Source organism: Vicugna pacos, chromosome 10 (genome assembly GCF_048564905.1).
Source record: "Vicugna pacos chromosome 10, VicPac4, whole genome shotgun sequence".
Classification (NCBI taxonomy): domain Eukaryota; kingdom Metazoa; phylum Chordata; class Mammalia; order Artiodactyla; family Camelidae; genus Vicugna; species Vicugna pacos.
Genome location: NC_132996.1, coordinates 30,905,953 through 30,916,176, shown reverse-complemented (window position 1 = coordinate 30,916,176; position 10,224 = coordinate 30,905,953).

The window sequence follows — 10,224 nt, the reverse complement described above, 5'->3', positions numbered from 1 at the left end:
CTCTGAGGTCTCTGGAGACGATTACAATGAGCCTTTCTCTGTGAGTTTACTAAGAAACCTGGCCCTCTCCTGCACTTATGAAGATAATATAACAGACCTCGTTTACAGAACGACTGGCACCACAATCCAGTGCCTTTCCGCTGTGCCCTGGGGTGTAGCTCTTTCTCCATTTGTCATAGTCCTATGGGACTTGTGAGTATAATCTTTGCTGGCCACCAGAACCAGGTGATCAAGAAGTGTCCCCTGGGTGACAGCTACAAAAAGTGGGGTACCAGACAAGTGCACTAGCTCCTTTCCAAGAGATACCAGTAAGCTGGAGTGAGGCAGGCGCCCGCTGGTCTCAGTCTTTGTAGAGTATTTCATTAGGTCCTTAGATGTGTGTTAAATTAGATGCCTGCCCCTCGGGGTGATGCTTTAGTTAAGCAAATAGGCCTATTTCACACAAATTCTGAGTACTTTTCTGTGTCGGGCCTTGGGATGAGTGCTTCTGCCCTGGTGCTTTTAAACTCTTTCTCAGATTGCTACAGCCTTGTGGGTCTCATGGACACAAGCCCTGTTGGCTTTCAAAACTAGATGTTTTGGGGGCTTGTCTCTCAGGTGCAGGTCTTAAAATTAAGGTGGCAGGTGTGGGTTTAAACCCATCACTCCTTAGGGAGAAGCTTGGGGTTGGGGGTTCTCTCCTGATTGTGGGTTGCCGTGCTGGGGATGGGTTTATGGCAAGATTGTGTCTAAGCCTCTCCTAGCTTGTTTTTCCTCATTCTCTCGATGTATAGGGGTTGCTGATCTAGTTTTTGGGTTTCTCTCAGGGGAAACTGTTCCATACGCAGCTGTAGATTCAGCGCATCTGCGGCAGGAGGCAAGTTCAGGATCCTCCAACTTCGCCGTCTTGAACCAGAATTCCCTTGCTTCTCTTTCTTTGGATTCAACTGGAGGTATTGTTGGTGGTCATCTATTGAAGAGCTTCACCTTTGTTCTTTTTTCCCCTGAGCTATTTGGTGGAGGATTTTCAGAGTATTTGTTATAGAAGTGTCAACTGAAAAAAAATGCACAACCTAAAAGTTAAGATTATGTTTTATTCAGTGACCTTACTGAGAACTCTAGCCCAGATGCAGCCTTTCAGATAGCTCGGAGGAACAGTTCCAAAGAGGCCAGAGGGGAGCCAGGATAATAGGCGGTTTTGCTGAAAGCAAAAGAAAACTATGTAGTTGAATGAACATCAAAAGATTACTGCTAATCACAAAAATAGACATCTCAAGTTAATGATTTTAGCGCTTTTCTATGTATGGGAAGATGCAAGAGCCTGAGCTCATTGAACTTATTCCTTTGATGTGCATCTTAACCAACTAGGGCCAGTGTCCTGTGTTTCTTGCTCCTGAATTTCCCTCAGGGGGAACCATCAGGGGGCTGCAGTGACTGATGGCTTGATGGTGGGCAACATCCATTCTTTATTGAAATGTCAGGCGACTTTTTTTTTGTCTACACAAATATCCCACATCCAGCTGTAAGTCAGGATAGCAGAGATAGTATAGATTGTGGTGTACTTCATCCAGCAAAATCTCAGTGGCTTTCATCAACAATGGTTTATATTTTACTTATGCAGCATTTTTCAGTGTGGCTTTAGTGCAGTGTTTCTCCATGTTTTCTTCACAGGAAGACCCAGGCAAATGGAGCATCCTTTATATGGAACACTGCCTCAGGGCTGAGGAAGAGTGCAGAGGTGGCAAACCACAGAATGGCTGTTAAAGCTTCAGCACTGAAAGAGCACACACTTCTATCCATATTTCATGGACCAAAGGAAGTCACATGGCCAAATCTTAATCTAGCCAAAAGAGATGGAAAATTCTTGCACAGAGGAGAGGTATAGTAAGTCATGTGGTCAAGTTAGAGCCCAGCAGTGCAGGGATATATAATTGTTCTATAGAGAAAAGAACTGTAAACTGTAATACAACATGTCCCACTCTCTGCATTATCTTCTGGAAGGTTAAAATTTCTTAACTGAAATGGGTACTTTTCAACAAATGTCCTATTATCTAATATTCAGATAATACAGCCATGTAGCTGGATTGGCAAAAAGCACATTCATCTGTAACAGATTTTGACTTTGTTTCACTGTTATTGTTGTTACTGAAATTCTTCTTCAATTTGGTTTTACTGAGAGGTAGAAAATGTTGTTACATCAGTACTATATCTGTGCTACCTTCTGTTGAAACTGGTAGCTTCATCATCTTTTTCTTTTTTTTTTTTAACATTCCATCTATTTTCTCTAAAAATATATTTGATAAGCCAATATTTTCTCCTGTAAAGATTTAAATTTTTTCAAGTACTGATACTTTTCTAAAATTTATTTCTAACTCTGGAAATAAATTTAATCTCTCAGTATTTTATTTTTGAAGTTATAACACTTTAAAATAATATGTATGCATGAATAAATGTATGTTAATGTATAACTGAAAAATTGTGCTCTACACTGGAATTTGACACAACATTGTAAAATGACTATTACTCAATAAAAAATGTTTAAAAAATTAAAAAATAAAATAATATGTATGCAGCAAGTCAAAAATTTTAACAAAAGTTGACTCATATTGACACAATTTCACAGAAATAAGCAAAAACTTTTGTGTAATTAGGGAATCATTATATAGTGATCCTTATGTCTACAACATTTACTCTGTGGATTACTGATGATAAATGAATGGAAGTATTATAATATGATGCCTATCATATTAAAAATACTTGTTGATTAAACAGAAACAGACTCACAGACATAGAAAACAAACTTATGGTTACCAGAAGGGGAAGGGGTTGGAAAGGGATAAATTGGGAGTTCCAAATTTATAGATACCAATTACTATATATAAAATAGATAAACAACGAAGACCTACTCTATAGTACAGGGAACTATATTCATTATCTTGTAGTAACCTATAGTGAAATAGAATATGAAAAGGAATATATGCATATATGTGTATGATTGAAACATTATGCTGTATACCAGAAATTGACACAACATTGTAAACTGACTATACTTTAATAAAAAAAAAAGGAAACTTGTAGACTAAAATTGGGAACTCAGCAATTCCATTCTTAAACAAAAGGAAAATAATATGAACTATAACATTAAATCTAAATTTGGCTGGTCAAGTAATACTAACAGAGTTGTTGATTTTTTATTTTAGTATACTCACTCATCTTTGTATAGGCCAGAAAAAAAGCACATTATATTCGAATCTTTTACATTCTTATTGAATTTTTGTCCAGCTATTATAACAATTACTGAGAGAGGAGCAGTAAAAGCTCTTACTATGATTGTAGACTTGCCCATTTATCTTTTAAATTCTGTCATTTTGGTTTCATGTATTTTGAAGCTCTGATATTAGATGCATTTAAATTTAGAGCTGTTATGTCAATGTGATTAATTTATTTCTTTAATTGTAGAAAATTACTTTCTTTTTCCTTTGATAGTATTTATTTTCCTGCAAATTCTTGACACAGTCTATTAACTTAGCTGCTTTCATTGTTTTAATGATTAGTGTTTGCTTTTCTTACCAATTTTCCATTCTTTTCTTATAGCCTATTTGTGTCTTTATATTTAGAAAGCATCTCTTGTTGACAGCATATATTTGGGTCATGCTTTTTAGTTCAGAGTGAAAATCTCTACCTTTTAATAGGAATATTTAGTCTACTTTTGTTAAATATTTAGTCTAAATATTGGGAATATTTAATTGCTAATTATAATCTACAAATATTTTTGTCATGATAGGCATTGTGCTGTAATACTATTCATGTATCGTCAGTAACCCACAAGGTAAATTTTGTGGACTTACAGATCACTATATAATGATTCCCTGATTACATTCAAGTTATTGCTTATTTTTGTGAACATCTGTCAGTATAAAATTTCTGTTAAAATAGACTAAACTTACAATTAATTTTGATATGTTTGTGAGTGTCTGCCATCTTGCTCTTCCTTCTTTTAGACTGAGTATTATTTCTTCTGTCTTAGAATTTTAGCTATGCCAATAAATTGTTTCTTTGTTTATGTATTTGCTCTAGGGTTTACCATATGCATCCTTAACATGCAGCAATCTATCCTCTAACAATATAACTGTCCATGTATGATGTAACATTTTAAACAAGTAAACTTCCATTTCCTCTCTTTCTTTTGTGCTATTGCTGTCATACATTTTATTCATATATTATCCATAAATTTTATAACACATTATTATTATTTCTGCTGTATAAGTTAGTTGTCTATTTTTACTGATTCTGTCCACTAAATACAACTAAAAACCCTGGGCATTATATACAAAACAAACATAAGTCTCTGAAAGGTGGAGAAAAGAAGGCTGACTAGCTAGGAACATTGTAGACCAAGAAATGAAAAGGTAGTGTGTTCCCTGGGTTTGTTTTCAGCTTCACATATCCTAGGCCTGATATTGTAAAAGCTAGAAATCTGGAAATCTAACAGGTACAAACAAAAAAGCCCCAACCAAAATGTGCTCTCTCTAGTCAATCGACCAAGAAATGGGAAACCTAGCGAGACAGAAATGTTTTAGACAATAACCGCTCTACTTCATCCAAACACAACAGGAAAAACTGTGGTCCTATTCCTATCCATAGTAGCCAAGTCTGAGGAGTCTAGACTTCCATCCTCACCAGGCTGGGTAGGAGTCAGGAATTTCATCCCCACTGCCACCAGGTGTCAGAGGAGAGCCTAGAGTTCCACACCCATTGAGCAGTAACAAGGAGCCCCTCTCTCATTTTTTTTTTTTAAATTGAAGTATAGTCAGTTACAATGTGTCAATTTCTAGTGTACAGCATAATATCCTAGACATGCATATATATACACATATATTTGTTTTCATATTCTTTTTCATTAAAGGTTATTACAAGATACTGAATATAGTTCTCTGTGCTGTACAGAAGAAATTTGTGTTCTGTCTATTTTTATACATGGTGGCTATCATTTACAAATAAGGTACCCCCTCTCTTATTGGTATCCTTGTGTCAGAAGATCCCTGCTGGAGAATCAGGACTCAGAAATCAGAATCAACAAAAAAGCATAGAACTAAAAGTGGGTTCAGAAAGATCACAGGATACAAAACCGACATACAAAAACTCAAGTGTATTTCTATGCAGTTGCAATGAACACAAAGACACTGAAACTAATAACACAATATTTAGAAGTATTTAGGTGGTATAAATCTAAAAACACATTTACAAGACTTGTATGCTGAAAACAAATACAGAATGCTGATGAAGGAAATGAATGAAGCTCTAAATGAAAGGAGGAACATACTGTGCTCATGGACTGGAATGTTGAAGATAGTAATGATGTCATTTCTCCCCAAACTGAGACACACGTTTAATGCAATTCATCTCAAAATAAGAGCAAGATTTTTTTTTGGCACATGAAAACTATACACAAATATTTATAGCAGCTTTATTCATAATCGCATGAACTCGAAACAACACAAATTGCCTTCAACTGGTGCATGTTTAAACAAACTGAAGCCCACCCATTAAATGTAGCACTACTCAGTGGCAACAACAACAAATTGATACACACACAACCTGGATGAAAATCTCCAGAGAATTATGCTAAGTGGATAAAGCCCATTTCAAATGATTACATAATGTATGAATCCATTTACATAGCATTTCTGAAATGACAAATAATAGAAACGGAGAACAGACAGCAGTTACCAGGGCTTAAGAAAGAATTGACGCAGGGGAGAAATGGGTCTTCCTGCAAAAGGGCACCAAGAGACCCTTGTGGTGAAGATATTCTGTATCCTGCCTATTACCATGTGGATACCCTGTCTGTGATACTGTACCATAGTTTTACAACAGCTTACCATGTGGGAAACTGGGCAAAGTGTACATGGACTCTTTCTGTACTATTTCTCTTAACTATTTAATAGTTTTTAGTTTAGTACACTTATTTTTCTTAAGTATAATCATATATGCAAATAATATTTTTGCAGCTATCTTTTCAATATTTATTATTCACTTTTTTCAGGTTCTATTGTATTAACAAAAACTGCCAAAGAATCTATGACAAAGGAGACAAGAATATACAATGGAGAAAACACAGTCTCTTCAATAAGTGGTGCTGGGAAAACTGGTCAGCTGCATGTAAAAGAATGAAATCAGAGGTTTCTCTAACACCATATACAATGATAAATTCAAAATGGATTAAAGACCTAAATGTAAGACTGGATACTCTAAAACTCCTAGAGGAGAACATAGGCAGAATACTCTTTGACATAAATTGCAGCAAATTATTTTCGAACCAGCTCCTAGAGTAATGAAAATAAAAGCAAAGATAAACAAATGGGACCTAATTAATCTTAAAAGCTTTTGCACAGCAAAGGAAATCATAAACAAAACAAAAAGACAACCTACAGAATGGGAGAAAACATTTGCAAATGACACAACCAACAAAGGATTAATTTCCAAAATATACAAACAGCTCAAAGACCCTAATTCCAGAAAAACAAACAACCCAAACAAAAAAACGGGCAGAAGACCTAAATAGACATTTCTCAAAAGACATGCAGACAGCCAAAAGGCATATGAGAACATGCTCAATATTGCTAATATTAGAGAAATGCAAATCAAAGCTACAATGAGGTATCACCTCATACCAGTCAGAATGGCCATTATTAAAAAACCTACAAATAATAAATGCTGGGGAGGGCATGGAGAAAAAGGAATCCTCCTACATTGTTGGTGGGAATATAAATTAAACTGGTGCAGCCACTATGGAGGACAGTATGGAGGTTCCTTAAAATACTAAAAATAGACTTATCACATACTCCAACAATTCTACTCCTGGGCATATATCCGAGAAAATTTTAATTCAAAAAGACACATGCACCCCAATGTTCACAGCAGCACTATTTATAATAGCCAAGACATGGAAGCAACCTAAATGTCCACTGACAGATGACTGGATAAAGAAGATGTCAGATTTTATATTTATATAAATGAATATTACTCAGCCACAAAAAAGAATGAAATAATGCCATTTGCAGCAACATGGACAGACCTAGAGATTATTATACTAGGTTAAGAAAGTCAGACAGAGAAAGGTAAATATCATATGATATCACTTATATGTGGAATTTTTAAAAAATGATTCAAATTCTATTTACAAACCAGAAACATACTCACAGACATAGAAAACAAACTATGGTTACCAAATGGGAAAGGGTGGGGGAGGGATAAATCAGGAGTTTGGGATTAACAGATACACATGACTATGTATAAAATAGATAAACAACAAGGACCTACTATATAGCACAGGGAACTACATTCAATTTCTTGTAATAACATATAAATGAAAAGAATCTGAAAACAAAAAGTATATACAGGTATGTACAAGTATAACTGAATTGCTTTGCTGCACACCTGAATCTAACATTGTTAATCAAATACACTTCAATAAAAGAAAATAAAATTTTTTTAAAAACTGTCAAAGCAACATGAAATAATAGGGATAAAGAATATTTTCCCTGTTTTCTGTTTTGATAAGAATGTATCTAGTATTTTCCCATTTGGTATATGCATTTGGTTACAAATAGACATGGACACCATAAGCCCTTGTCTGCAGTTGCAAAATCTAAGCAGCTTTGGAAACCGAGAATTTTTTTCCTAGGTTAGGGGTCTTAACACACTGGATGAAAAAATCAGTATGAACTATTTATTTATAGTCTTTATTCCACATTGTATAGTCATATATTTTGCTGTAGAGCTACTAACGTGTTGATTATAGGACACTGCTTCAAAACTCTCTGAGGTGATCGGAAACAGATAGTGTAAACAGCATATTACTTTCCCAAAACCTGAAAAATCCAAGTGCTACATTTGTTTTGGATAAAGAAATTTAAACCTGTATTTTTTTGTCTTAAGGATGAATCCCCTCTGTCCTCATGGGTTTTAAGTCTATTGAGTACATTTAACAGTATATATATATTGAAATGATTATGGCTTGTTTTATTCAGCCTATTGATATGGTCTGTTGGCTGACAATAATCAAAGATAAACTCACATTAATTTCAATAAATCTAAACGTTTGCAAACACTCATCATTTAAACAATAGGAATGTATCAACCAAATCAATGCTAATTCAATCTGCTGCTGAATCTGATAGTTTTCAACTAACAGAGTAGAATGTCAGTAATACTTATGTACATACATACTTTCCTTCATTCACAATAGGGTTTACTACAATGTCTGTGGTGTATACTTTTATTCAAAATTAGATTTTTATTTTAAGAGCATTTATAGATATTCTTTTATGTTCTACCCCTCCTCACTGCTGCATCATTTTCTTATGCCCTGGCTGCTTCCCCATGGTTTCCACAGTATTTTTTCCATTCCTGGAGAACTGAGTTTTGTCCCTATCAGGGGGTCGGTGGGGCTTATGGACAGCACACTGATCCAGACCATGATAAGCCCCCAATTATATTCATTTTGTTCTGATTATTCAAATTTTGAGAATTGTTTCCTCCCAATTACTTAAAAGAATCTCTTAAACTCAGAATCACAAAGATCTTTCTCTTACATCTCCAATATCCCCACTAATAACCCCTCTCCATTCTCAACAGACTCAGATTTAACAAGTATTTCTTTTTTTAACATTTTTTATTGAGTTATAGTCATTTTACAATGTTGTGTCAAATTCCAGTGTAGAGCACAATTTTTCGGTTATACATGAACATACATATATTCACTGTCACATTTTTTTTCGCTGTGAGCTACCACAAGAGCTTGTATATATTTCCCTGGGCTATACAGTATAATCTTGTTTATCTATTCTGCATATGCCTGTCAGTAACTACAAATTTTGAACAAGTATTTGTTGAACACTAGCTAACATTTATTGAGAAAAACTGTGTTCCAGGTGCCATTCTAAGAAACTTTCATCCATGTATTTCTTTAATCTTCATAATTCTGTGAGATGGGTATTAGCATTATTCCCATTTTACAGATAAGAAAACAGAGGCACAGAGAAGTTAAATCATTTTTCCAAGTCACATAATTGGACATAAGCAGCAAGATGGGGGAGCCATGATTAACCTCTACTTACACTGCTTACTGGGGCCTGAGATTGTGCCAAACCTTTTCACAAACTTTGTTCCTCAAAACATCTGTAATATATGTCATTATCATTTTATGGAAAATAAGCTGATATATAACAAAAGCCTAGATTAAGTGAAATATCAATTACAAATATGGAACTAAAACCCAGAAACTCTCTCAACTCAGTGCTTCTTCTATGACATTGTGGAATTAAGGGACGCTACCCATATGGGTTCAGGAGGTAAAGGAAGGAACAGTGCAGCGTTGTTGAGACTCTACCATGCTCCAGGTGCCCTCAATGTATCATAACGTTTACTCTTCTCAACAACTTTGTGAGCTATATTAATCCCATTTTATAGGTTAGGAATCTAAGGCCCAAAAAACTATGTAAACCACTCAAGATGACATAATTGAGCTAGGATATAAACCCAGATTTGCCTGGCCTAAAGCCAAACTTTTTCCTTGGAGCAGGAATGTTGCATGATAAAAAGAAGTGGAATCTGCAAAGGAAGGAGAAGGCAAGGGGAGAAACTATGAGGTTGTGGGGTATTGTGACATCCTCCCAGTCTTTTATTACTATTATTATTATTATTATTACTACTACTACTATTATTATTATTAATATTATAAGTTCAGTCAGTTACAATGTGTCAATTTCTGGTGTACAGCACAATGTCCCAGTCATGCTTATACATACATACATACATACATCCCTTTTCATATTCCCCAGTCTACTTTTTTTTCGTAACTCTTCTGGTCTCTTGGGCTCTGGCTTTAGAGTCATCCCAAAACATCAGAAGGAGGAGGGAAGTGCAAGATAAAAGAAACTCTCCTGGTTGTCAGTGTTCTCTGATCGTGGGAGGAAGAGAAGATGGAGCCTTTGCAGCAAATTTCTTGGTCCTGATGCTTCAATTTTCTTTTATATACACTCCTTAAAGTCTTTCCCTAACCAGTTGGTCATCTCAGGAGGACCCTGAGTCAAAGACAGCTGAATAAAGTAAGTGGACTCTGTTATCTGCTTCATTCGTCTTCAGGAGGTCAAGTCTCCCATGTTTTCTTTCTGTCCAAGACACTCACTTCCTTTTCCCCTCTTACTCCTAATAAAGATCAAAGATCTATCAGCATTTTTC